Here is a 26,751-nt window from a genome sequence, read left to right on the forward strand (position 1 = left end):
ACGGAGGTCAAAGGACACTTTTGAGATTTGATTTTCTACTTTATGGTTCCTGGAAATTGTCAAGAGTTTTTACCCACTGAAACATCCTACAGTCCTTTTTTTCTTTCTTTTTTTTTTTTTTTTTTTTTTTTTGGTTTTTGGTTTTTACGAGACAGGGTTTCTCTGTATTGTTTTGGAGGCTATTGGTCCAGCCCAGCCTCGAACTCACAGAGATCAGCCTGCCTCTGCCTCCCGAGTGCTGGGATTAAAGGTGTGCGCCACCACCGCCCGGCCCCTTTCTTTTCTAAAGTTGTTTCTTGTTTGGTATTTTGTCATAGCAATAAGAAAAGTAGCTACAAGAACCAAATACAAGCTGGGCAGTGGTGGCACACACCTTTAATCCCAGCACTAGGGAGGCAGAGACAGGTGGATCTCTGTGAGTTCAAGGCCAGCCTGGTCTACAAGAGCTAGTTCCAGGACAGCCTTCAAAGCCACAGAGAAACCCTGTCTCGAAAAAACAAAAAATAAAAAATAAAAATAAGGAACCAAATACATTCCTAAGCAGAGGGACATAAGTTAGAAAACCACCAGCTTGGAGCATCCCACTAGATGTGCTCATTTTGTGGCAACAGTATGTGTATGAATCAAGCATATCCAAGGCCAGAGCTTGTGGAAGATAGCAACCACCATCCAGCATGCCTACTAACACTCTGTTTCCAAATAATTAACATGGCTTCTTTCTTTCCTTTTTTTTCTCCCCCTTTTCTTCTTTTGAGATAGGGTCTCAAGTAGCTTCAGCTGACTCATTACATAACCAAGTTTGGCCCTGAACTCTTCATCCCACTTTTTAAATCTTAGGATTCCAGGCATATTCCACCATATCCAGGTTATACTACTCCCTCTCATTTGATCTTCACAAAAGCACTAGGCAGGATAGGTCATCTACTGCAAGAGGCAGGCAGCAGAGGCTACCAAAAAGCACAGATACCTTGAACAGCTGTGTTACTCACCCCAAACACAAAGCATAGGAAAGGCCTTCTCTGTGTGAGTGGAGGCAGCATGTTTGTCCTGGACTGAGGCCTTTGCCCTCTGCTCTAGAAGACAGGCAGTTTTGTCATTTGGTTTATGGTTCCCCAATAGCACCTCCAAATGGTTGCCTCCTAGAGTAGTTGCTGTGAGGATCTAAGTCAAGGTCACCACAGCTCTTTCTGAGTGGAGCACCCATCATGGACAACCCCTCCCATGCAGAGAGCTTGTTTCACAAAAGGAGATTTTTCAGGACTTGCCATCTTAAATTTATTCTGCTTATTTTTCTATAAGTGGCAAGGCTTATAGAAAGATCAGAAATGGCTGCAGTCACAATCTGCACCAGATTTCTCTCCATGGCTATAATTCTAATAACAATGGAAAGCAAAGGCAGGAAAGGAGAAGGGTAGGACTGTGGTACTTCTTCCAAGAGGCACCTTCAGCTCTGTGAAGAATACAAGGGGTGGAGTGGGAGAGTAGCTTTTACAGCTATAAGAGAATTCCTTGATGAATAAAAGAGGAGTCTTTATGCACAACGTGATAGTCAATGTAAGAGATCATGGTGTCTCACTGTATTTTCTTTGAAAAGTCATGCTAGGCTTCCAGACACTCTCTACAGTACTGGAAGGCTAGATATAGGGTGGGCAAAGCCACAAAGATTTTGCCAAGTTGTCCACTGATAGGTCCCCTGGCAATTGCAAAAGTTTCACTAATAGAATGCTATGGGCTCATCAGGGCATTGACTCCAACAACAATGTCTACCAATATAATGCTGAATGCCATAGGGTTTGGTAATGACTTCTGATGAAGAAAATCAGATTGGGAAATCATCTGAATAGTAAAAGCATCGACATTTGCAGTGTCTGGAGCTTGGGAAATTTGGTTTATGGTTACTTCATGGCTGTGACAGTAGCAGCCTTCTTACCTGTCATTCTGAAATGACAACTCTGATACACCAGTTCTTAGAGGTTCCTATGATCAACCTCAAACATACAGACTGGCACACAGTAAATACTCAGCAAGTGTTCACAGTTTACTCCCATACATGGTTCCTATGCCAGACACAGAAGAAATAGAAGTAAATTAGACAGTCTCTGACTTAAGTGAGTTAGTTAATTCTTTTTTATTTTTTGAGTCATGAATCTCACTGGGTAGCCCTGGCTAGAACTTGGTATATAGAACAAGCCAGCGTTGAACTCAAAGAGATTCGCCTGCCTTTAGCTCCTGAGTTCTGGGAGGAAAATATTTTTAAAGAAGCATTCTCCACAGGGATAGCACAAAAGCAATGGAATCTGAGCAGCCATAGTTTTATAGTTCTTAACCTTTGGCTGAAGAGATGGTTTAGCAGTTAAGAGCCTTGACTGCTCTTCCAAGGACCCATGTTGAATCTCAACCTGCATGATAGTTCACTTCCAGAGGACCCACATTCAATTTCTGTGGTTCAAAGATATTCCATAGCTCTAGTTCCATGGGTACCAGGCATGCACAAACATGCAGGCAAAACCCCGACACACATAAAAATAAATAAATCTTTTTTTAAAGAACATAATCTCAAAATGATTGATTTTTAAAGTATCATTGTTTATTCATTTATTTTAATTGACATAGTGTTTACACATATTTATGAGGTACAGTGTGGTAATTTGATACATGTATGTAATTTGTAATAATCGAATCAAGGCCATTAGCATTGTAAAGAGACTACATACTTAAGAGGACAAAGCCATGGTAACCTCTGCATGAGTGGAGGGTTGTAAATAAATTAACTTTAAAAAAATAAAATCCACTGTGTGCTGACTGTGTGTAGAGCACAGCTCCACAGTCCTGCTCTTAGGTACTCAGTCCTGCAAGGGCAAACAGAGACAAATAATTATAGTGTAGCAAGATGAAGGATGGGCAGAGGGCACAGAAGAGTGGCTAATTCTGCTGGGAGAAACATATACACACACTCATGTCTAGGTGTTAAAACCTGAGTTAGAGAGTACACACCAGCACATATGGGAGGAAAACCAATGCACTGAAATACTTTGAGATGAGGTAAGACATTTACGTAGGTTTGTTGAGTGACCTTGGATATATCACCTACATCTCTGGACCTTAGTTTCCTAATCTGGCACTCTGAGGGTTTGGCAATGGTCATCCTGACCATGTAGGCTGGAGCATCATGAAGGTTAGCATTGTGATTTTATCTTCCAGGACCAAGCCTGGCCTTGTCCCAGCCTCCAGGCTTCCTTGACCTGGTGATGTTACCTCTTAATTCTGGTACCAGAGAAACTTTGTATGTGTGAGACACCAGCCTGTGGAGTCCAGTAGACATTTCTGGGGTGCTACTTGCCTTCATCATCCTTATCCAAAAGTTACACTGGCCTACCAAAGCACTAACCACTTCATGTGCTATGCTCCCTCTTCTCACCAGCAGATCTCTGGCAGATTGCCTGTCTCTAAGAACATTCTTGGGAAAACTTTGGTCCAGTCAAATAGAATCAGTGACAGCACGTCAGTCTCAAGTCCTGCTGTTCAGGAACCCTAGAAGACAGGGCTGCCTCATTTGTGCTTCTTCTAAAGACCTTCTAGGGTGTGAAGCGAGTTGTTGCAACTCAGCTAGTCTGCTGACCTTTTGCAGACCTCAGTACTTACATATGGGTATAGCAGTGGCCTCCCACAATCAGGACCTTTGTGATAGGGAATACAGAAGAGCAACCATTTGAATAAATTAATTCCAGTGTTGAAATTTAAACAAACCATTTGAGGCTGCTAATTGCACTGTAGAGAGTATATCAGAATACTACCTTTCAAAGACAAAGGACAAATGGAGATACCAGAAAAGCCCTCACTGAAATTCCATTTACAAGTCATGTAAAGGACATTTTAAAATAATTTGTGTGCTAGGAAATGTCATACCTGAGACTGATATGCCCTGTACCACCTATCTAGGGAAGAACCAGATCAGGTCCCCTACATACCCTTCCTCTGTTCCTCTACCCAAAGACCCTCCTCCTGACAGACCTCATCTATGCCAGGCTACTTTTCTCACTCCAGGGCCTGAAGAGCCTGAAGGAAGGGCTCCCACACACAGGTGATAAAGAATACTTTCTACCTTGCCAGTGTCCACCAGTGTCAGATGTATACACCTTCTGGGTTTGGTGTCCCTCGTCTCTCAAGAAGCAATGAGGACACCTCCTGAAAGTGGCCTGTTCATTCCTGCTCCAAACACTCAGGACTCCCTTCCTGGAGTTGGCAAACAAAAATCAACATCAATACTTTAGACCCTTTCTGTGGAGATGAGAAGGGCAGGCTGAGAGGAGCTGAGCTGCTTAGAAACTGAACACAGAGACAAATTAAAATACTCATTGGAGACAACAGAAGGCAGATCAGTGGGGTGAGAAACAAGATGTCTTTCTTCCACATCACTGCAGGAAAGAAAAGAAGAAATCACCAGCTATGGCTCAAAAGTCACAAAAGAAAGGAAATACAGGAACACAAAACACTGGCAGGAAGCCACCTAGAATGGTTACAACAATCAGTATAAGCATTTAACACTCCCCTGGTGGAAGACAAAGGTCCCCAGATTAAATTAATACAAGAGACTTACCTGAAATAAAACGACTGTGAGGCAGGCAAAGCTATAGCAGGTAAATGCAAACAAAAGAAAAGCGTGAGTGGCTGGATCAGACAAAGCACAATTTAAGGCAATAAGCAGCATCAAGCAGCATAAAAGGGTAATTTCATATTCATAGACACAATTGTGAAGGCATTGCTGTTCTGAACATTTGTACACTCAGTACCTTAACATCAAAATATGTGAGGCAAAAATCTGTCACAAGAAATACAAGAAGCTGGCCAAATGACAGTTGTGGGTATAAATTTACATACTACTCTGAGAGCCTAATATCAAGTAACCAAAACATACATGAAAATAGAAAGGAGTGGTATAATTAAGAGTGAATTAAAAGGTGGTACAGAGTTTGATGTGGTTGGAATGATGTTTGCCATGTTTCAAAAGACTGCCATAGATTGATACGTGCAATATGAATGTTAAATTTAGTGCACATTTTATATAGTGTAATTATAATTGCATCAAAAATCCTAAGCCACCAAAGAGCCAAAAGAAAATATTCAAAAATTAACATTTGGTGTGTTTGGAAGATTAGAATCAAGACATTTATATTTTTTCTACTTTTTCTTCTAGTATTCTTTAATGATCATATAATATTCTATGACCTTAAAAATTGACTTAAAAGAATATAAAAATAGAAGAATACTACTCTCATAAGGTCATAATTTTCAAGATTTGAGGAAATATATTCATGGAAGATTGGGTAAAATGTAACAAAAAAAGTGCATCAGATAGAAGTCTGGGTAGGACTGTTTGGTCACTCTCTGTTTGGAATGCTGTTTTCTTTGCCCTGAATGTTTCATTCCTCCAAGATAGTTCTCATGCCTCAGTGTACATTTTTCACCTCTGCATCCTGCATGGTAGTAGGTCACATGATATTTCTAAGATAAGACACATATGTTCCCTCGCTTGACCCATCTGCCTGTGCTCCAGATGACCTCACTCATTCCTGTCAGGGATGTAGCTCCTCTCTACACGCTAAGGACTCCTGAATTTATCTCTAACTCCAAACTCATTACAGGGCTTCAAGGGTGTATCATATATGAGCCTGTAGATTGGACAACCCTTGTAGATAGGCAGGGATGGTGGACATGCCTGCAAATGGGTCTCTTTGAGAACCTAATGGTGGGGAAAAGGGATTGAACATGAGACAGGGATGCCCCCGTGGGTGGCAATGAGAACATTTAGGCATTCCCAGTCAGGTGGAAAAGAAGGTTCCCACGAATGAATCAGAATAAATTATCGCCCACACTGTGCCATCCAAAAATGAAACCTATGGCTCTCTCTAACTTGCATGATTATACAAACTAGGTTATTGAAGTAATCAAGAAAAGCAGCAAGGTTGAATTTTCAAAGCTGCTCTGGTCCTGGAGAGACTCTGAGTTTCCTTCTGTTGACCATACACATCCAGCTGCCAGTTCAAAAGATAGACTCTGCCCCACTGCTGAGATTCACTGGCCAGCGGTTTCTGGTCTGGTCTCCTGACTTTTCTGGGCAGAACACGAAGTCGGTAAATACTCTAAGGTTTTTAATCTACCAATAAAATGAGTGAGGATTTAGCCCAAATTATGCGGCATTTAATTCAAAGGCTTTTATAACTACAAAGTACAGTCTCGTTTGAAAGGATAAAAATAAGCTTTACTAATTCTAAACATATATTCTTATAAATTTCAGTTCAAAGTACATACTCTCATTGGAATGTAAATTAGTTTGAGAGCTTTCTAAAATTATTATATATAATTTCTCTTCCCTAGACTGGATTGTTATCCAGTTAAGCATTTTATTTTGGAAGGCAAAATGTTCATGAGACCACTCTTTGGGAAAATGGTTTCATTAAATCGTATACAGCTATCTTGTTTCAGAGAAGAGATGTTGCTAAGAAACCTCTAGCAAGTCGCTTGACTTTTCTAATTCACAGCCTCCTCCTTAAATATGGAGAAAATAGTACCTACCATAAAAGACTCAATGCGAAAGTCATATTTCTCAGTAAAGTGCCTGCTACAGCGGCTGTCTTGCTGCAGGAGCTCAGTAAGCAGTGGGTATTCTTACATCAAACGGTAGTTTCCAGTCTCCCTACTCCAGCCACTGTATGTGATAATTGAGAATCCATATGGGGAAAGGCCCAGGTTTTTCCCATCAGGACAGCTCTAAGTCCCTTCCCGTCTCAGGAAACATCCAAAGGCACTGATTCTGACTATAATTAATGTAACTGTAGGAAAAATCCCAAGAATCTGCTTATTCATTTTGATTAAATTACTTCCAAACTTTATTGCTTTATCATCAGTAACTAATAAATGTCTAATGTCTAAAAGACAAGTCCCAATTACATAAGAGCCTATCTTCATTAAAATAGGTCTGGGATAATTTCCTTGGAAATCAGCAGTCCTATCAGTTCCCCTCATTAAGTGACACCTGGGGGCCTGCCTCCTTGCCACAGTCAAACTTTCAAGCAACTGGGTACTACAGACCACATTTTCTTACTTACTCCCTCAATCCCATCTTCTCACTGGTACAGTGCTTGCTTTTGGCTGACAGTTAGTAAATGTTTTATGAATAAATGCTTCCTCCCTGTACCGGGACTAGCAAATGTGCATTATGAGCCAAATCGGGTCAGATGACCTGGCTTCCAGCAATAATGTGCACAGAAGGCAAATGATTAAATAATGCATGTCTACCCACTCGACACAACATTCTGCAGCCACTGGAAATGATGCTCTCAAAGACTCTAAGGCCACATGGAGACACATCTAACATTAATTGAGTAAATAGACCATAAAGAGTATCCTGGTATAGTCATTACACAATGAATCCAGATTGAAGGGGAAGGTCAAACAGAATATTCACTATGAGAAGGATGAGGATTCTATATGACATGTTTCCAAATTCTCTTCTATGTTGTTTTTATAGTAACAGTAGAATGGACTGGGGAGCAAAATTGAGCATTAGTCTAGGACTTCCTCATAGGCATGTGCCCAAATTCAATGTTTAAAATGAAGGCTGAGGAGTCACATGGAGTAAGAATAGATGAGCCACAGTCCATTCAGGAATGAAAAGTGGACTTGACCCAAAATAGCTGCCATGCTCAGTTTTGGTGTCTGAATTAATCTTCCTCTTAGTTTATTGACACCTACAAAATTGATTCTCGCCACAGAATCACAACCCATATTGCAATCAATAAAAAGCATGACTAGGGAGAAGGAAAAGCATCTGCACCAAATATGTACATAAGGGAACCACAGTGGTGTTTTATGTGTTTAAGTTTATGTATTACCTCTGAAAAATGTTCTTATACATTACTAGAGATGAAAAGAAATTATGATTAGCATGGCAGGGAGGGATAAGAGATGGTGGGATGTCTTAGTGCTTCCAATGGTACTATAACTCAATACCAGAGAACAAGTAATTTAACAAGAAGAAAGGTTTGTCTGGCTTATGGTGCTGAAGTTTGGGAAGGTCAGGATCAAGTGGCCACATCTGGTGAGGTCCTTGTTTGGAGGCACTTTCTGGAGAGGCCCAGGGCAGCATAAGGTATCATTATGGCAAGACAGACAATTCTAGTTTAGGCCTTTTCTCTTATAAAAAGACACAGTCCCCTTGGATTAGGGCCCCACCCTTATGGCCTCATTTAATCTTAATTACCTCCCAACAGTCTGTCTCATTTAGATCAAGTGTCCACCTTTCACAATGGGGGTTACACCTCAAATGTGTGTTGGTGGAGATGTTCAAACCATAGCCGAGAATAGATGTTGGTAGTGGGGAGTAGGAAAGTGAGACAACTTCTGCTGCTGTCAGGTCAAAGCTGATTTTGGGTGTGTGGCCTCCTCCACACTCATTGCTAGATTTCCAGCTCCATGTTGTTATTTTCCTCACTAGAGATCTAAATTTACTCCTCTCTCCTAAGACAAACCCACTTGGTACCAGGAGCAGTTTGGCCCATTGGAAAATAGTGGTCTTATATAGACCCTCATTGCTAGCAAGGATAACTAGGACAGGCCAGTATCAACACAACCCCATTTCCCATTTCTTCATAGCTGGACGACTACACCTGATCATGATACTCCCCCAGAAGACAGGGTTGTGGTGCCAATTGCCTGTACCCAAGCCCTTACTGAAACAGAAGCTAGTGTGTTCCTGGATGTGCAGGAGTCTTGAGGCCCAGTGCCCTCAGGTCTTCCCAGATTCTTCTCTGGAAATGCAGCCCAGAACTGTGGTGTCTAGGTCATGATGGGGGCTTGTTGAATTTTTTAGAACCACATTGCTAAAGGGAAGAGCACTAAGCAGTCCTGAAGCCCTGGCTAGTTCCTTGTCTGGAAGGACTGATTATACAGAGCTTTGCAGTATCTAACATGACAAGACTGGATCAAACTGAGCCCAGCAAGAAAGCTGATAGGTCTTGGTTTTTATGTCCTGGATCCCAATCACCAGCAATCAAACTCCAGGGTTTCCACATCCACCTCTAGGTATCTGGCAGGCCAGGACCAACTGTAGGTCCGTAACACTGCAGTTACTTAGACCCACACAAGTCTACCCTTTTTTTTTTTTTTTACACACAGAGCATAGCCATCACAGCCTTTATCCCCTCATGGTAACCATGTTTGGTTATATCACAGAGACTCCCTCTATCTAGTCAGGCTGGCCTGCTTAGCCCATTGTTAACACTGTACACTCAGATTTTTTTTAATGGTAAAGATTTTGAACCCAGGGTCTTCAGCACACTAAGTAAGTACTCTACCACCAAGCCACAAGAACCCTCTGCTCTCTGCTGGGACCTTTTGATGTTCCTGTAGTTTTCAGGCTCTAGACACTGATGAATCATAGCCTTTTGGGGGCTCTGGACACTAGGATGTGGCATAGTTATCTGTGTCCAGGTCTGTCTCTCTCTCCAGGCCAGAGAAACAGTTGTGACTCTATTAGCTCCTAGTCAAAGTCCTGGCACAGGTGGAAGGTTCTACAACATAGAAACTTCAGGCTTGCCTTTTATAAAAATAATCAAGCTCATGCTCTTCCTCCCATAATCAGGCACGGAAAAAGCAGGGGTTCGATGTTGCTTCCCAGCATGACTTCCTGGAAAACCCTTTGCTCTCTATGACCATGTTTGCTGTTTACCTCCTGACCTTTAAAGCTCAGATCAGGATCATCTGGGGACAGAAGGATAATCCCTGCTCCCCTTTGAAAGCACAAGCAACAAGTCCTTTCGGAGCCAGTCCCTTCTGCTATTGCACCTGCTCCCTGCAGATGTGCAGGAAGGGAGTGGGAAATGTATTCAATTTGCAAACCAGAGTGCCAGTGGCTGCTTGAAGCAGCCTGTGTTGCTGTTCTACTGGAAGTGTTGCTTCTAACATACCCATAAAGCACTAGTCCAAGTCTTTCCGATCAGACACAGTTTATTTCCTGCTGCCTCCTAATGCTTTTTTTTTTCCCATGGCCAAATCTTCTCAGGCAATGCTCACAGAAGCAGAAGGGCCTTCAAGCTGGAAAATCTTGGACCATTAGCTGCTGTAAGTGGAGTCAAGTGAGTTTGTCTCCACGGTGATGTTTATTTTCTTGCTCATGGGATGAAACATAGGCTACTCAGATGCACCAAAACAAACAAGGAAATGGGATGTGGCAAAGGTGGACTCCAGCATGGGAAAGCCAGGGAACCTGACAGGAGGACCGGAAATGGTTCCCTCTGGGGCCTTGAGTCGCCTCTTTGAAGGCCTTATCTTTCCATTGTATTTCTGGGCCTTGAGCCTAGGGAACACGGGGATCCTCAAGTGAACCCATCTTATACCTGCCCCCGCTTTCTAAGCCCTTCTTCGCCCTTCTATCCTGCCCACACCTCTCTCTTTTCTTTCTCTGATTTAATGTCTCAGCTCCCACATTTGAAGGTGACTGCTCACAGTGCATCAACACCCCCCACCCCAGTCATTTTCAATTCCCCATCCAATCTTGGTTTTGAAATTTGGTTGCTGAGTGAATCTAGAATGCCTCAGCTTCCCCATCTGTAAAGTGGGAATAATTGTATCAACATGTGGATTTATGAGAGGACAAACTAAAAACATTTAAAGTATTGGACAGAGATTAACAACCTATAAACATAGTTATTATTGTTGTTTCTGTTAATTTACTCCAGCAGCCTGAGGTTGATGCTGAGTCTGTATGGAAGATTTAAATGTTTGCACATGGTCGGGGTGGAAAATGAGCACACTGATGGAAACAACAATGAGGAAAGTAGCTATGTCTGTTGGCCTCTTGGGGATATTCCTATTCTGAGCAGTTCTTTCTCTCATCATATTGATTTTAAATCAGTTGTTAAGAGATTTTCATTGTTTCACAGCTTTTTGAAGCATGTCTCTCTCAAATATTCAGGAGTTACTACTGGCAACTTCCATCAATGAGTTACTTGTATAGGGGCCAAGTTGTAGTGGTGAGCTACTAGACCAAGCATGGATCAGATTCAGGCTGCCCTAGGGAGACTCGTAGAAGCTTCTAGGAATGGTCAGGAACTGGTTGTCAGCATGACCTAGGTCAGTCAGTACACCACTTTTTCCTTGTGTTCAGTCTTTATAATGACATAGCACATGAGGTTGTCAAAGATCAAATGGGGTTATCAAATCAGTATTCACTTTCCTGGTAGTATGCTCAAGTCTGACATCTATTCAGCCTGGTTAGATGCTAGGCAAATGTCCTGATACATATAAAGTTTCTATTTTGAACTGAGCTATGCCTTTGCAAAGATGAAACAGGATTATTATTGCAATAGTTAAGATGATCTATCAAGCCTTTATTATATTTTTACTTTTGTTTTGTCTTAAATTTGAAGTTTTTTTTTTCTTGAGGAAAATATGGCCCACAATCAACATCTGAGGTACCTGCTTCTTCTAGTTAAACCCACTCACTCAGCATCCCCCTGAGCACCTAACTTTACATTGTTAGGCTCTGTGGTGGAAGCTGGAGGTCCATGTGTTTGGCTGATTTCCCCACAGCAGAGAGTTGGCAAACCCAAGCCCTATCTCTTCAGGATAGTGTTCCTCTACTTCTCTTACAGTAAAAATATTTATTCTACATGTTTCTACCATCAAGGTCCAACCTGGTCTGGCTTGGCCATTTACCTGCTCATCCTTGCAATAATAACAGTACTCTGAAATGCTTAGGGTAACTTTGAGACTTGCCATGGCCTGACATTGTCCCATCAGATCCTCCAGCACACTTCAGGCTTCAGAACTGCCAGATGCCTCCCTGATATTTTCATTTGTGCCACTCTTCTTCCATGCTCAGTGTCCCTGGACATATAAGTGTCAAGCCAGTGAATAAACAATGAGTTGGCCCAAGGGTCCCTTGACTAAGCCAGAAGCACAGGTCTAAGGTATAAGACTAAGACCCCAAGGGAAAAAAGCCAAACCCTATTTGTTGGTAGTATTCTGCAGATTCCTTGGTAAAATCTTCAACCTTGTGGGGCAGATCACAGGATAGGGTCAAACAGATGATCTCTTCTGTTCTGTGCCAGAGATTGTGCCTTGAGAGAAGGAGGCCAGAAAACCTGAGTCAAAGTCTTGGCCTTCATGTTAACTTGAACCAATCACTTTACTTCAATAAGCCCAGTGTCCTCGGCTATAAATTGAGGATATCTCAGTGCCTGCTTGTAGGTTGTTGTGAAAATCAATGAGATAATAACTTTGAACACTAGTGCAAAGCCCTATGATTCTAACTAAAATCCTAGAAAGCAGGGTCGGGCCATGACAAGGGACAGTGGTGAAGAAGTTTGCCCTTTTCAAAGAGACTTTTTAAGCTGAAAGAAATCACTAAGGACTTTCTCAATTTAACTTTCTCTTCAATGGGAGAACCATTGCTGGACAGCCAGACTCTAGTAACCCCTGGGGAATCAGAAGCTTAGCCAGAGTTCCCTGGAGGTAAAATAAATAAGCATATATATGTATAGGAGGCAAGTTTCAGCCCTCTTGATTTCTAGCCAAGGAGAAAAAAATCCCTTCGTTCCTTCTCAACCCTCAGCAGCAGCAGCAGACTGCAAAGAGCTCCTGAGTAGGAGGTGAGCTTCCTCTCTGCCAGTTCTTCCCCTGGGCAGGGCCCTCAAACAGCTGGGCCCTGCTTTTCTTTCAACAAAAAAAATGCATTTTCCTTCTCTGAGCCTTGTCTTATTTTCCTCCTGCACACTTTTCCAGCTCCTGACTTTCAGGAGGTCTATCCTTCAACCTGGCTCTTAACACCTGGCCCAACATATGTGGCTTCCATGGTTCTGGGAAAAGAAAGGGATAGATTATGGTTTTGTAAGAATCAAAATAAACCTCCTCTCTAGCACAAAATAAATTCCTCCTTCTGCTGAGATTTTCTGCTGGGGTTTAATGATGCTGAGAAATTTTTTCATCTTACCGTTTCAGAGACTAGAAAACTAGTCTTTATATATTTAGGTTTTTTTTTTAACAGAGTCTCATGCATTGAGACCCAGGCTGGTCTCAAACTGGATTCTCAACAAGAACAACCTTAGATTTCTAATCCTCCTGCCTCCATCTCCTGAGTGATGGTATTATAATTGTGTATCGCTGCCCAGGTTTTTCTGTTTTTGTTTTGTTTTGATGTCTGTTTTAAGACAAGGTCTTATTGTGTAATGTAACTTTGGCTGACCTGGAACTTGCTATGTAGACCAGGCTGGTCTTGAACGCACAGAAATCACCTGGCTCTGCCTCCCAGAGCAGATGGGATTTGCCTCATTGTCAGGAAGTAAAAGTTTCTGTTGGATTACCTCCAGATAGTCACCGAATCCTGGAGATAGCCTTTCTAAGTTAAAATCCTTTCTCTCTGTTTCACTGCAACAGCTTTGTTGGAAAGCCATCTCTACTTCCCAATCTCAGTGTCAGGCCCTACTGCCTCTACCTGCCCATCATTCATTACACATAAATTTTTGTTTGTACTATCAGGCTGAAGCCCACCTGTGACCATATCCTGTTTTTTGTTTTGGGACTCTCTACATACTCAGGTACACACTTAAGCTCTTTAACCTGAGTTAAGAATTCTCTGCCTACCTTCCAGTAAACCTCAGGTAGTCAGAACATTAAGTAGAATATGAGAGATAGCAGATCTGAGGGTACAGGAAGAATGGAGGGGGTAGATGGCGTTTCAGGGATGGGTTAACACCCATGACCCCTGTTTACAGATGCATTTAGCCTTGTCATGCTGGTAGGCACTGGCCTGGAGCTATATCGGCCCCCAACGTGCAATTGGGCCAGCACGTGGGCACCACGTAGGACTGCGGTAGGGTTATAATACAAATAGGAAATGGCTTCTGAGAATTGGTTGATATACAAATGAAAGGACAAGAAGGAAATCTACTCTGCAAATGATTATGACCAGGAATGGGGAATGCCCACTGGATCTGACTGGGAAGAAGGCCATGGTTTGCTGAGGGAGTGATTTGTTCTCTTTTTGCATCAGCTGAAGACATATAGAGCCACCACCTAGCTGAGTCACTACCACAAAGCTTAATTAATGCTTGCAAAGCACTCTGAGGCCTTGACTGAGAGGCTTCACGTGAACACAGAAGATCCTTATTAATCACTGTGGCAGCACCAAGTGGGGTGGCCTAGGGGGCAGCTGCCTCATGCATAGAACAATGGATGGTTAAATTGTGATTTTTGAAGAGCAGTTCTGATCAGCTGACTGGAAAGCAGCTTAGCCAGAGGAAGCAGGCCCTTCTGGGAGCCACTTAACTCACCTGGTCCTTATCAGCCATGCATTAAGTAGAGGAATAAAACCTCCATCCCTGCTGTTCATGGATAATGGAAGGACTGTTAGGTAGTAGTGAAGCATCTCTTCTAAGCCTTTCCAGGTAGGCCAAGTGGAGAAGCATACAGACTTAGCATCAGGCTGGGTATCTTAAGGCACATCCCTCAATCTCTCTGAGCCCCAGTTTCCTCATCTGGGAAGAAAAACAACAATAAGCGTACCTGTTCCTGTACAGGATTATGAGACTAAAATGACCCTCAGATGAAATGGCCTTGGTTCCTGTATTAGTTATCCTTGCATTGCATTCCTGAGATCAAAATATCCAGAATAACTTTCAGAGACAGGTCCCCTTATTTCCTCCAACTAAAACCCAACTCCCAAAGGCTCCAGAGCCTCCTAAGACAGTGACACCAGTTGAGAAGCAGGTATTCAACACATAAAAACCCATGGGGGATATTGCATATCCAAATCACAACTGTGCATACAATAATGGTAAGAGTAACACAAATAGTAACAGTGTTAATGTTATCAGTAATAAGAACAATTACAGCAATAATAACATCAGTAACAAGAATAACAATAATAATAGTGATAGCACATATACACACTGACCTGTGTCAGGTGCTCTTCTAAATATATTTCAATAGTTAGCTACTTTGAGATTTATTTTTGCTTTTAATTAAGTATATGCCTGTGTGTTTGTGTTGTGGTATGTGCCTGGGAGTGAAGTTACCTGCAGAGGCCAGTAGAGGGAGTCAGATCATCCTGACATGGAAGCTGGGAACCAAACTCAAGTTCTCTACAAGAGCTGTAGGTACTATGTTGACTCTCTTCTTTCCCTCACTCCTTGCTGTCTTTATTAGTATTGTCACTCATTTTAACAATTAGGCTTCATTACAATTGTCATTATCATTACCCTCATTATATGGAATAAAGATGCTGGGCTCTAGGGCTTCTGTGCTTGGGTCACAGATGTGGAAGAGCCTCTGGATATCTTTGACAGGAAAGAAAGGAAATCATCAAAACTCTGGAGGTGCAAGGAAATTGTAGGTAGCTGACTTTCTAGAGAAAAGATGTCTATAGGTGCTAAAAGATATTGAAATACAGTCCCATTCTAGCCCTTCCCTCTATCTATGCTTAAGGGACCGTATCCCCACATCTGGGAGACAGAGTTACCTGTTATCCTGGTTACTCGGGCATTTCCCAGTTTCCTGCACTGATTGATTCCCCACCACCACCATCAAACACAGGCCTGAGACCCAACCCCTGCTCTGCAGTCTGATCCTATGTACATCTACATCCCAGAACTTCAACCAGTATCTGAATCAGTACCCTAGCTCAAGAGCTGCCAACCTCTTGCATCACTTCTTATCTCATTGATAGCCATAAAAGATCCAATTAGTTCCTCAAACACCCACCTAACCCATCCTAAGCCAGCTCTAAAGGAGTTAAGTAGACTGGCATAACTAAACAGCCCAGTCGGATAATTGCTGTATCCCCTAGCCACATCCTAGTTCTTTGCTCCTCTCACCTATACTAAGGCCCCAGACCAGACTGGGTTCAGATTTGCCCACATACTACCCCCTCTCCATCCTGTCCTGGTACGTCTCCTTTATCCTTCCCTTGACCTCATCCTCCCCTTGACCTCATCCTCGGCATTCTGTACCCCCACCATCCATCTCTCTACACAAGAAAGGTACAACCAGCAAACCCATTCTTACTCTTTGGTCTGTACACACCCCTCATAAGACAAGAAGAATCTGGGCATGGTGGCACATATCTGCAATCCCAGAACCCAGGAGGCAGAGACAGAAAGATGAAAGTTCAAGGCCAGCTTACACTACATAGTGAATCCCTGTCTCAAACAAGCAAGCAAACAAACAAAAGGGAATCCAGTTCTAAACCCATCTTTGTATAAATTAAAGATTATGATTCAAGCTTATCTGGGACACACAGGGACAGAGCCAGAGATAGAGTGACTTTCAAAGTAAACAGAAGAAAACCCTTCCTGAACCACCTGCCCTTTGAAATGGCCTTCTCAAGTCAACACTATGATTCTGAACTAGCTCATAAGGCAATGTGTAGCAGGCACATGGGCTACTATTGTAGACTGTCAGATACATAAAATTATCTGTTGCCTACAGGGGAATGTGATATCATGTTGTTTTGTGCCTTCTCCGCTTGCCTTATGGGGAGCAAATCTCTATCAAGAAAGTGAGTCTTTCACCCTAGGAAAGATCTCAGCTTTAAAAAATTTAGTGCAATGCTTTTTATATCAGTGGGTTATATTTAAAGCATTCGAAGACCTAGATTTGCATCAACTGCATTTGACTTAGTCAAATTATTCATCATCCATCTCTCATGTACAATCTTCTTCTCATTCTATAAAGCCTCTGTTTACATAGAGTTTAAGTTTCCTCCAATCAAGCTGATAATCAACTCCTTAGACCTCATCCTACCAAGTATCTGGGACTAGTGCTACCATGGCTGGCTCTCCTGTTAGTATTTTGAATGTGTCCACACTCAGATTTTGCCCCGAAAGCATCACCATTGGCCTTTCTGCTGCGGTGCCTGTACGTTTTTTCACTTAAGAGAAAGTGAAACCAAACAGGCCAGAAATGCATCTCGGTGGACATAGAGCACCAGACAGGACAGGAAGGAAGGAAGAAGGGAAATCCTCCTCATTGTAGAGCAGTTAGTTTCTTAAGAACATGATTTATAAACAGTAATGAATGTCAACCACTTATTGACTACTTGATAGGTTTAAAGCAGTGAATATTATATTTCTCTTCAAAACAGCTCCACTGTGACACACACACACACACACACACAACAATGACTACACAGGACACAGGATGTGACATATGGATTTCTTCACATTGCTAGTATTTATCACATAAACATAAATCAGAATAGACCAAAGACTTTTTTTTTATTTGGTTTTTACGAGACAGGGTTTCTCTGTATTGTTTTGGAGGCTATCGGTCCAGTCTGGCCTCGAACTCACAGAGATCCGCCTGCCTCTGCCTCCCGAGTGCTGGGATTAAAGGCGTGCACCGGGCCATTGCCCGGCTACCAAAGACTTTTAAAAGCACAAGTTTTCCCAATTTCAGTTCCCAAAACACATACCCACCAAGTGGCATATTAGAGAAGCTTGAATGTAAAGCAAGAATGTAGCAGAATAATCAAACGGGCTTTGTTCTACTGGCTCCCCAACCAGCAGCCCCAACACAGGTAGCACTGGAGTGTGTGGAGGACTGTAGTCAGTCTATCCTCTCTCTGCTGAGCCATCCCACTGTCCTAGACTGCGTTTCTTGAGTCTGTATAGAAAGTGGAGTGTGAGGAAAGGAAGGTGGGATTAGGCAGAGACAGAAGAAATGAAACCAAAATGTTGCAACAGAAATCTCAGTGGTTCTTTAGGGAGCCTGGTAGCTGAAGTGACTCTTCAGAATTGTCCCAAGGAGACCCCAAGGGGCCTGGCCTTGTATTCTCTCCCAGTCTGTCTGTCATTGGCCACCATCCAACCTGGAGGACGAGCCTGACCCTGAGTTAAACTAGGGAGGGACACAGCTGTGAGATATTGCCAATGGGCCTTTGGGTTCGGCATTCGTGACCATTGCCCAGTAATCAGTAAACAACCTTATAGCACAGAGCTCACTGAGACTTAGGTATCCTCCAGTACCAGGCATTCCACCTGGACTGGTCAAGGAAAGAGACCCTTGGACCAGCCAAAGTACCTTGGAATATAGGGCATATTGCTGCTGCTTTGAAGCCCTAATGCTGTTCCTTTTGTCACAGATAACAATAACCTCAGTCTATTAAACTGTGTTAAATACTTACCTCTACACACACCATACAACACAATCCTGAAATAAAAACTCCAGAAAGCACCTAGCTTTAGCAGTATTACTACTTCCTGGTGAACATGCCAAAGTAAACTGTTTGCTGAGCATACAAGGACAAGGCAGAATCGGGACAGTTGGGAGGTGCTGTTAACAGGAAATCTGCAGAGGTTAGAAGATGATAACAGCCTTCAACTTGGACTCTGTGAAGTTTGCCAGCAACAGGGTTAGAGGAGAGGGTCAGGAGGGATTCAGGGTGAAGCAGCTACACAGCTGAAAAGACTTGTGGAGGGGCGAGGTGGGAAAGTGTGGACCTGGTGTGTCTGAGGACTAGAAACCCCAGAGAAAGAGATGCTAAGGGGCTGCTGCAGGAAACCGAAAGCACTCCTGCTCTATCAGCAATGCAGGGCTCCAGTGGCGGCTTGAACCAGCTCTGCAACTTGGCAGGTGCTGTGTTTTCCTGGACTGAGGGTCAGAGTGGGCTTCCTGGGGGTTCTAGGAGATCTGCCTGTGGACCTATCCTGAGGCTTAAATTTCTCCCTGCTGGTCTATTTAAAGTTAGGTAACCTGAAAGGTGTAACCGTGATGGTTGTATTTATATTATTCTAATTTTGACTTTAAGAAACATAGCAGATGTTTATTTTAAATGTTGATATGAATCTGCTTTACTGTCCTTTATGTCTTAAATGAAGGGACCCAAGGCATAGAGCAGAGGAGAGGGGCTGGCTGTGAGCCATGCTGACTGAACACTTTCACTCACAGATATCAGGAATTCTCCCTGCTGTGTCCTGTCCAACAGGAGGCAGCTGGTACATGCCTGCTCATCAAGCATAGTGGCCACAGCAACCTGTAACTTTCCTTCCTGAAACTCTGGTGTCAACGTCCCAAAGAAGACAGAAGCAACAGCTCTGTCCGGAAGCCTTTTGGGACCGCCTGGTTTTGCCTTGCTGCCCTTGCAGCACAGATGTTGTCAGTTTGAATCTGTTGCAATGGACTCTTTAAATAGCTTCCTAAATGGATAATCAATCATTTCAGAGCTTTAATACTGAATCAGCCTGCTGGACACATTTGGGGGCAAAGCTGTTTGTATCTCATCCAAAAAACTGCCCTTTCTCTTTTACTTTGCAAAGCAGAGCATGTCACATAAAATACCTAATGATCTAAGACAAGTCTCTCATGACCTAAAAAGAAAAGCTGAAGACAAAGACTATCCAAGATGATACAAATTACAAGTAATTTGTAAATCTTTTCAAAGTTAGGCTCTTTATCCAAAGAACATAAAGAACAGTAAAGCAGACTCTCATGTTAACATTTAAAATAAACATCTGCTATGTTTCTTAAAGTCAAAATTAGAATAATATAAATACAACCATCACGGTTACACCTTTCAGGTTACCTAACTTTAAATAGACCAGCAGGGAGAAATTTAAGCCTCAGGATAGGTCCACAGGCAGATCTCCTAGAACCCCCAGGAAGCCCACTCTGACCCTCAGTCCAGGAAAACACAGCACCTGCCAAGTTGCAGAGCTGGTTCAAGCCGCCACTGGAGCCCTGCATTGCTGATAGAGCAGGAGTGCTTTCGGTCTCCTGCAGGTTAACACAGCAGCCACCTAGCCTCTAAGGCCTCTGCCCCACCCCCAAGGCACACACCAGCTGCCCAAGCCCTGCTGACTCCCATCTCAGCGTCCTCACTCCACATAGCCTTGCTCTGCTTCAAACTCTAATGTCAGTGATTCCAGGAACCTCTTCTTGGCCCTCTTTTGTCTTACTCCAAATGCTCCCTGCTGAGTACATCTACTCTCTACTCTATGCACTTCTGTTAGCTGTTACTGGCCATTTTTCAATCTCTGGCTTCCCCCAAATATGTCACTCCTTCTGTTCCTACATAGGTGTGGGAACAAACCAGGAAATGCAGGCCAACTCCCACCTGTCAATCCTCCAGACCCAGCCTTAGATGTACTCCATCTCTCAACTGTCTATCAGTGGGTTGGCCAGTAGGGTTGAGCTGGCCAGTTACCACAGAGGTGAGGCTGACACTGAGCATGGATAAACCCTGAATTTGATAAGATGGAAGAGATATGGCCATTTCTTATCTCCCTAGAGACACTCTTAAAGATTTTCTCCAAGTTCTTAAGTGTTTTCAAAATACTCTATCATCAACCCACCACTTGCTCAGCTTCACAAAAGCTGTTAAATTGCCAAGTGCCCTTTTAAAATGGCTTTGTAATGTGGATCTCACAGTTACTTGTTTATCTTCCAATGGCAGGGATATCACAGGTCACCCAAGTCCATGCACTGGCAGAGCCCTCTCTGAGTCTGGGAACATAGTCGGGTGGCCAGGTGGGGAAGGAGGCCAGAACAGGCGTTCTGTCTTCACGTGCCTCTGCCCGTGCCCTTCTTAGTCTGAATTTCGGCCAAACCAGGCTTCCTGTATCTACCGGTGAGTTTCAGGTGGAAAGTCCCAGGTTAGGTGGTACAGAATGTTCAGGTCCTTCTGAAGAACACCTGGGGGAATATCATACAAAGAGATCTAGTAAAACATTTGCTTGTTTGTTTGTTTGTTTGTTTTTTCCACTTTTGCCATGGAGAAGAAAGTAGCTATATCCTGGACACAAAGGCAGAAGCAGGGCTTGACCCTCTACACCTCAAAGTGGTCAAAGCCTTGGATGTCAGACCAAGTACATTATCCCCATAGTCTACAGCATCACCACCCCACAGAGCATCACTCAAATGCAGGCAGATCCATGGGTCCAGCAAAGCCTCATTCACCTCTTGTCAAAGCAGACATTCCACTGGGCACAGCAGCAGAGCATACACTTGCTGTACCAATTACCTGGTAGACTGTGACAGAAGGAATTCTTTTCTTTTCTTCTTCTTCTTTTTTTTTTTTCAAGATAGGTTCTCTCTGTATAGTCCTGATTGTCCTCAAACTCACTCTGTAGACCAGGCTGGCCTTAAACTCACAGAGATCCACCTATCTCTGTGTCCCAAGTGCTGGGATTAAAGGCATGTGCTACCACCCATGGCAGACAGGAGGATTTCTTAAGTCCAAGAATTCAGGGCCAACCTAGACAACTATAGTAAGACTCTGCTTCAAAGTATACAAATAGATATATAATAAAGCATTTTTTTTTGGTTTTCGAGACAGGATTTCTCTGTATAACTTTGGAGCCTGTCCTGGAACTCTCTGTAGACCAGGCTGGCCCGGAACTCACAGAGCTCCGTCTGCCTCTGCCTCCCAAGTGCTGGGATTAAAGGCATGTGCCACCAACGCACGGCTACATAAAGCAATTTTTAAATACTTTTCTTTCCTCATACCTATTCACCAAGAACTAGGGGAAAGCCAAGGGTGGAAAAAAAGCAGCTTAGCATGAGGTGAATGAAGTGCTCTCTGTCACCTCTCTAAGTCTACTTCCTTTTCTGTGAGCTGTCAAGACTATGGGTCTATGTGAGAGCTAGGAGCCTATTCAGGCCAATTTCTCACTGTGACCTTGCCCATTTGAAATTTGCAGGGCCATTTGCCTTGTGGTTTTTCTTTTGGATTTTCGGGTTGTTGGTGTGTATTTTATTTTGTTTTGTTTTTAAATGAAAACCAGGGAAAATGTTTATCAGACCTGTGTGTTAAAACATGCAGGCAGCAGCGCCTCCTGTAAGTAAGGAGTTACAATACCTCCTTGAGGGTGAAAAGAAAACTTCAACAATACACTAAACAGGGGTTAAAGAGGTGGACTTGTAGAAGCTCATTCTTTTGGTGTGGCAGGATAGATAGACTCCTCTCCAAATCAGAAATAAGGCCACTTCTGCCAGAGATCAAAGGCATGTTGTCAAAAACATGCCTACTCTTATTTTTTAAAACCTATCAATATATACTATTTAAATTTTTGTAATTTGCATATAATGTTAAAGCATTTTTTAAAAGTAATAAAAGCAGCTACATTTATCAGAATCTCAAAAAACAAAAACAAAAACCAACAACAAAAACAGACAGGCAGAGTGAAGGAGGCCTCTCCTTACCAAGGCAGCCTCTAGAACTAGAGGTGCCTCAGCAGCTTCAAGCTGCAGAGCTGCTTTCCATTCGCTTCTAGACTCACAGCTCAGTTTGGGGAAGAAGATGTGGCTGGATATCTTGACTTTTGCTGTGGTTGATAATAGATGATTGGGTCATTTGTGTGACTCCGGGACTGCCAGCTGACTTTGGGTTTCCTCCCTGCGGCTCTCAAGGATCGTAGCTGGCAATAAGGAATGATGCTGTAGGTTGGTGCTGGTTATTGCCAGTGGGCACTCTTAGCTAACAGGCTGATGTTTAAGAACCTTGACTGTCCTCACCACCCACTTGTTTCTCCTAATTTGTGATTCATGCCCTTCCTTCCTTATTCCTTTCCCAGGGAGGAGCCAGGTCCACCCCAGCCTCATCTGCTGAACTCAGTGGGTCTGCCTCCCCAGCCTTGTCTACTGCATTTTTCCTGCATGTCTCCTTCCTGCCATATCCTGGTTCTAAATTCAGACCCTCCTTATGGCTCCATCTCTGACTAGCTCCTTTCTCAGCAACACCCTCCTCCAGGCCACTCATTTCCTAGTGTATCGGCCCTCTCTGACATCCTGCCTCAGCTCTCCAGATCCTAGGCCCACATTTCCAACTGATTGTTGCCTTCTCAAACTCAGTGTGTCAACAAAGTGTGTTTGCTTCCCCCAAGCCCACCTTTCTGCTGTGTTGTTGGATTTTCTTTTCCTCTTGCCCCATGTTGGAATGCCAAAATGTTGTTGGTAGTTTTACTCTTTGGGATCTTTTGCTCTTTTGCGGGCCTGCCACCCAGCTCCCAAATAAATGCACACACAGAGGCTTGTTCTTACTTATAAATGCCCAGTCTTAGCTTGGCATGTTTCTTGTCAGCTTTTCTTAACTTAAATTATCCCGACTGCCTTTTACCTCTGAGATTTTTCCTTTTCTTCTATATGTCTTACTTTCACTTTTACTCTGTGACTGGCTGGGTGGCTGGGTGGCTGGGTGGCTGGGTGGCTGACCCCTGACATCCTCCTCCCCTTGTTCTCTATTTTGTTCCTGTTCTCATTCCTTCTATGTATTCTCCATCATTTCTCCTGCCTCGATATTAGCCATTCAACTCCTTATTAGACCATCAGATGTTTTAGACAGGAAAAGTATCACAGCTTTACAGAGTTAAACAAATGCAACATAAAAGAATGCAAACAAATGTTCTACAGCATAAACAAATGTAACATACCTTAAAATAATTTTCCACAACACTGCTGCCCTCCCAACCATTCCAGCTCAGCCTCTTCCTTCTGGCCCAGGGGAGTAGACAAATCTCAATGATCTGATATGAAACTTGCTTTAGGGACCTGGCTCAACAAGAATGCTCAACACACTGACTGTTGGTCCTTCCCTCCCAACCATTCCAGCTCAGCCTCTTCCCTCTGGCCCAGGGGAGTAGACAAATCTCAATGATCTGATATGAAACTTGCTTTAGGGACCTGGCTCAACAAGAATGCTCAACACATTGACTGTTGGTCCTTCACTACTTGTGAGCCTCATGTTTGATCATTCTCACCACTATTTCCACCTACTCAGGTTCAAGTCCTGTGGGCAATTTGCCATCATCAGCACTAGCATGGTCCTTCTGTTTGCCTGCTGCTCTCCAATCTTTCCCTTTCCCTCCATCATGTTTGTGGGGAATCCCACTCTTCAAGTGTACAGGGAGGCAGCTAGGAACAGGTCAGTACTGACACTGAGGCTCCCTTCCCTGCTGTCTTTCCAAGACCCTTGTAAGCCCAGACTTAGCTACCTGAACAGAGCATATCATCACAAGAGTCAGGATAGGTTCTTTGTAGTCAAAGTCCAACATCACATCCCACTTATTGGGCACTTCGTAACTGCCTGGGTCTTACTGAGAAGGTCCATTGAAAATGCTGAAAGATTTTATTGCTATCATCAAGCAATCCAAAAATGGCCCCTACTAAGGTATAACTGCAGTTCACTGTGTTGTAGATACTATTCTTGCTTTTAGTTTGTAGGATGTCATCATTCAACACTAATTGAGTCCTGACTAGTTCCAGGCAAATACCCCAGGCATGCTGAGAGTGGTGTTCTTGCCTCTCTAGAGCTCTCGACCTTTGGAGACAGCCATGGCTGGGTTCTTTAGGTGCCAAATATACCAAGCACTGTCTGAACAGACTAGTGACATGGAGCACAGTTCTATTTTAGGGTAGACCAGATGCTTTGAATGTTGAGATCCGGGTCAGTGGCTTTGACTCAATCACCATCCAAAGTGATTCATTCATTCAGCAATAAACTGACTAATCTGGGGCTGCCCCATGCTCACTCAAATAGTGAGTGTATTTATCATCATATGGCTTTGCCTCCCACTAAAAAATTCAAAATCAGTTTTCTCTAAAGTTTTTTTAGATGTTTTCCTCCATTTCCCATGAATTTATCACTGATTCGTTTTTTTATAAATTCATAAATAATCCAATTGCCCTTAATTAGGCACACTTTGTCCCTGTTAGTTGCTGGAGCTCTGTAATTGGTTATATTTTTCCCTTTTGCTTTGGATTCTATGCCTTTAATTCCAGCACTCAGAAGGCAGAGGTCGCCGTGAGTTTGATGCCAGCCTGGTCTAGATATCAAGTTCTAGGGTAACCAGGGCTATGTAGATCTTGTCTCCAAAACAAAACAAAATAATGGCCATTATGTTTAGAAACTTATATTCTCATTTCTCTTCAGAATCAGGTTCTAATTTCCCACTTGTAGCTTAATAATCTCACTGTCACATCTTTTGTTACAAGCTTCTACTAATGCAGTTTTGATAAGAGGAAGAGACTAAATGAAGTCTTTTTAAAAAAGACTCCAAATCTTTCAAAAGAGGTTATTCAGCACTTAAATTATCCTTTCCCAAAGATTACTTTAACTAATGGCCATGAGCAGGCTTGGGCCCTTCCACAGTGTTGTCTCAGACATGAATTTTGTAAATTGATGGGGATAGCTCTTGTTGCCTATATTGGATTTTCCCTAAATGCCCTTAGGCAGTCTATAGATGGAAATCAATGCACCTCACCAAGCTACATTTATGGTTAAGCAATAATTATAATGTGCCCAGATGGAGGCCTCAAATGTTTGCCTCAAGCAAGATGTGAGTCCCCTTTAGTATTTTCCTGCTCAAGCTCCTGCCCTATTTCTGGTCTCCACTACTGGGTAGTAATCTAAAGACATTAATGTAGAAACAGCCTGGAACACCCATCCAATTTTAGAAGACTCCCCCGGCAAGCATTAAATCCTCAGCCTCCACACCCTACCCCCAATGCCTCGGTGATTTGCTGAGAGCAACTTTCATTCCTACCAGCTGATTGTGTTCAGCAAATGTTTGTAAATGTCGATGGCCGTGTCTCTTCCACACTACAGTGAGTTTCCGCCCCCCTGAAACTGTGTTTTTGGAGTCTTTTGTGTCTCCTAATGGTGCCTGGAACATTTTGCACATGATAAGGAACTCAAATAAAATGAACAATAAGCATCCCAACCAGCTCGAGCTTTTTACAAGGCTCTCAATGGAAACCCTGAACCACATCAATGTCTGATAAAGGCAAACATCTGGAGATGCCAGTGGCAGATGCTCAATTATGCTGAGCCTGGCACATGGCCGGGAGTTATTTGGAACTCCATAGCATTGCTCAGCTTTGCCTGCTGCTGATGCTGTTGTGGTTGCTACTGCTCCTGCTACAAGCAAGCGGCCTCCCCTTCCTAAGGCAAAATCCTGACCTACAGAGTACTGGGAACAACTATTTATCTACTCACCTGCCTCCAAAATGACCATGATCATAAGCCTCACACCTGAGGATGAGGAAGGTTAGCTAAGTTTATTTTCTCCTTCACTTTTTCATTTCAAACAAACCTCATACTTTCTATAATAAAGCATTAATTATACCACAGACACCATCAAATGAATCAAGTGATAACTAAATGTTCAAGAGGTTGACATGGATATTGTTTCAAGTAGCTCTGTGATTTATTATCTAATTTAGATAAATGGCAAATAGTGATATCATAATAGCCTCTTTTTATACTGGTTTATGCCTCATTGTCTCTGGGTATAGAATAAGAAATGAATCATCAAGCAGGCCCCATAGGAAGACTGTTAGGAGCATAGGGTCTTAGTGTCAGACCCTTGAGGGATCAAGTCCATGACAAAAACTGCCAATACTAAGAGATCAGGGAATGAGAAAGGATGAAAGGGGTGAGTATGATAGAAGTACATTATATACATGTGTGAAATGTCATGACAAGCTCCTGAATTTTGTACCAATAATATAAAATAAACTTTTTAAGGGAGTAGGCATGGAGAGATGTCAGCAGTTAAGAACACTGGCTGCTTATCTAGAGGATACAGGTTCAATTCCCAACACCCACATGATGGCTCATGACTGTCTATAACTGCAGTCCTAGGGGATCTGATGCCCACTTCTAGCTTCTGCAGACACTGCACACACATAGTACACAGACATACATCCAGCAAACACCCAAATAAATACAAAATAAAAATGAAAAAAGGAAGACTTTTT

The 26,751-nt window shown here is 42.9% G+C and overlaps 1 protein-coding gene and 1 long non-coding RNA gene across 2 annotated transcripts in view; one reads left to right on the top strand and one right to left on the bottom strand.

Moving 5' to 3' along the window:
- The window catches only part of Smpd3 (sphingomyelin phosphodiesterase 3), an 85,347-nt gene that overhangs the window by 10,314 nt on the left and 48,282 nt on the right, over positions 1-26,751 (top strand). The window lies entirely within an intron of this gene.
- Positions 2,575-6,850, bottom strand: LOC110342053. Its single transcript, XR_002384045.2, has 4 exons — positions 6,574-6,850; positions 4,598-4,628; positions 4,103-4,233; positions 2,575-2,849 (listed from the first exon to the last, which is right to left on the bottom strand). It is a non-coding gene; the product is annotated as an uncharacterized LOC110342053 (long non-coding RNA).

Source organism: Mesocricetus auratus, unplaced genomic scaffold (genome assembly GCF_017639785.1).
Source record: "Mesocricetus auratus isolate SY011 unplaced genomic scaffold, BCM_Maur_2.0 Super-Scaffold_100062, whole genome shotgun sequence".
NCBI lineage: Eukaryota > Metazoa > Chordata > Mammalia > Rodentia > Cricetidae > Mesocricetus > Mesocricetus auratus.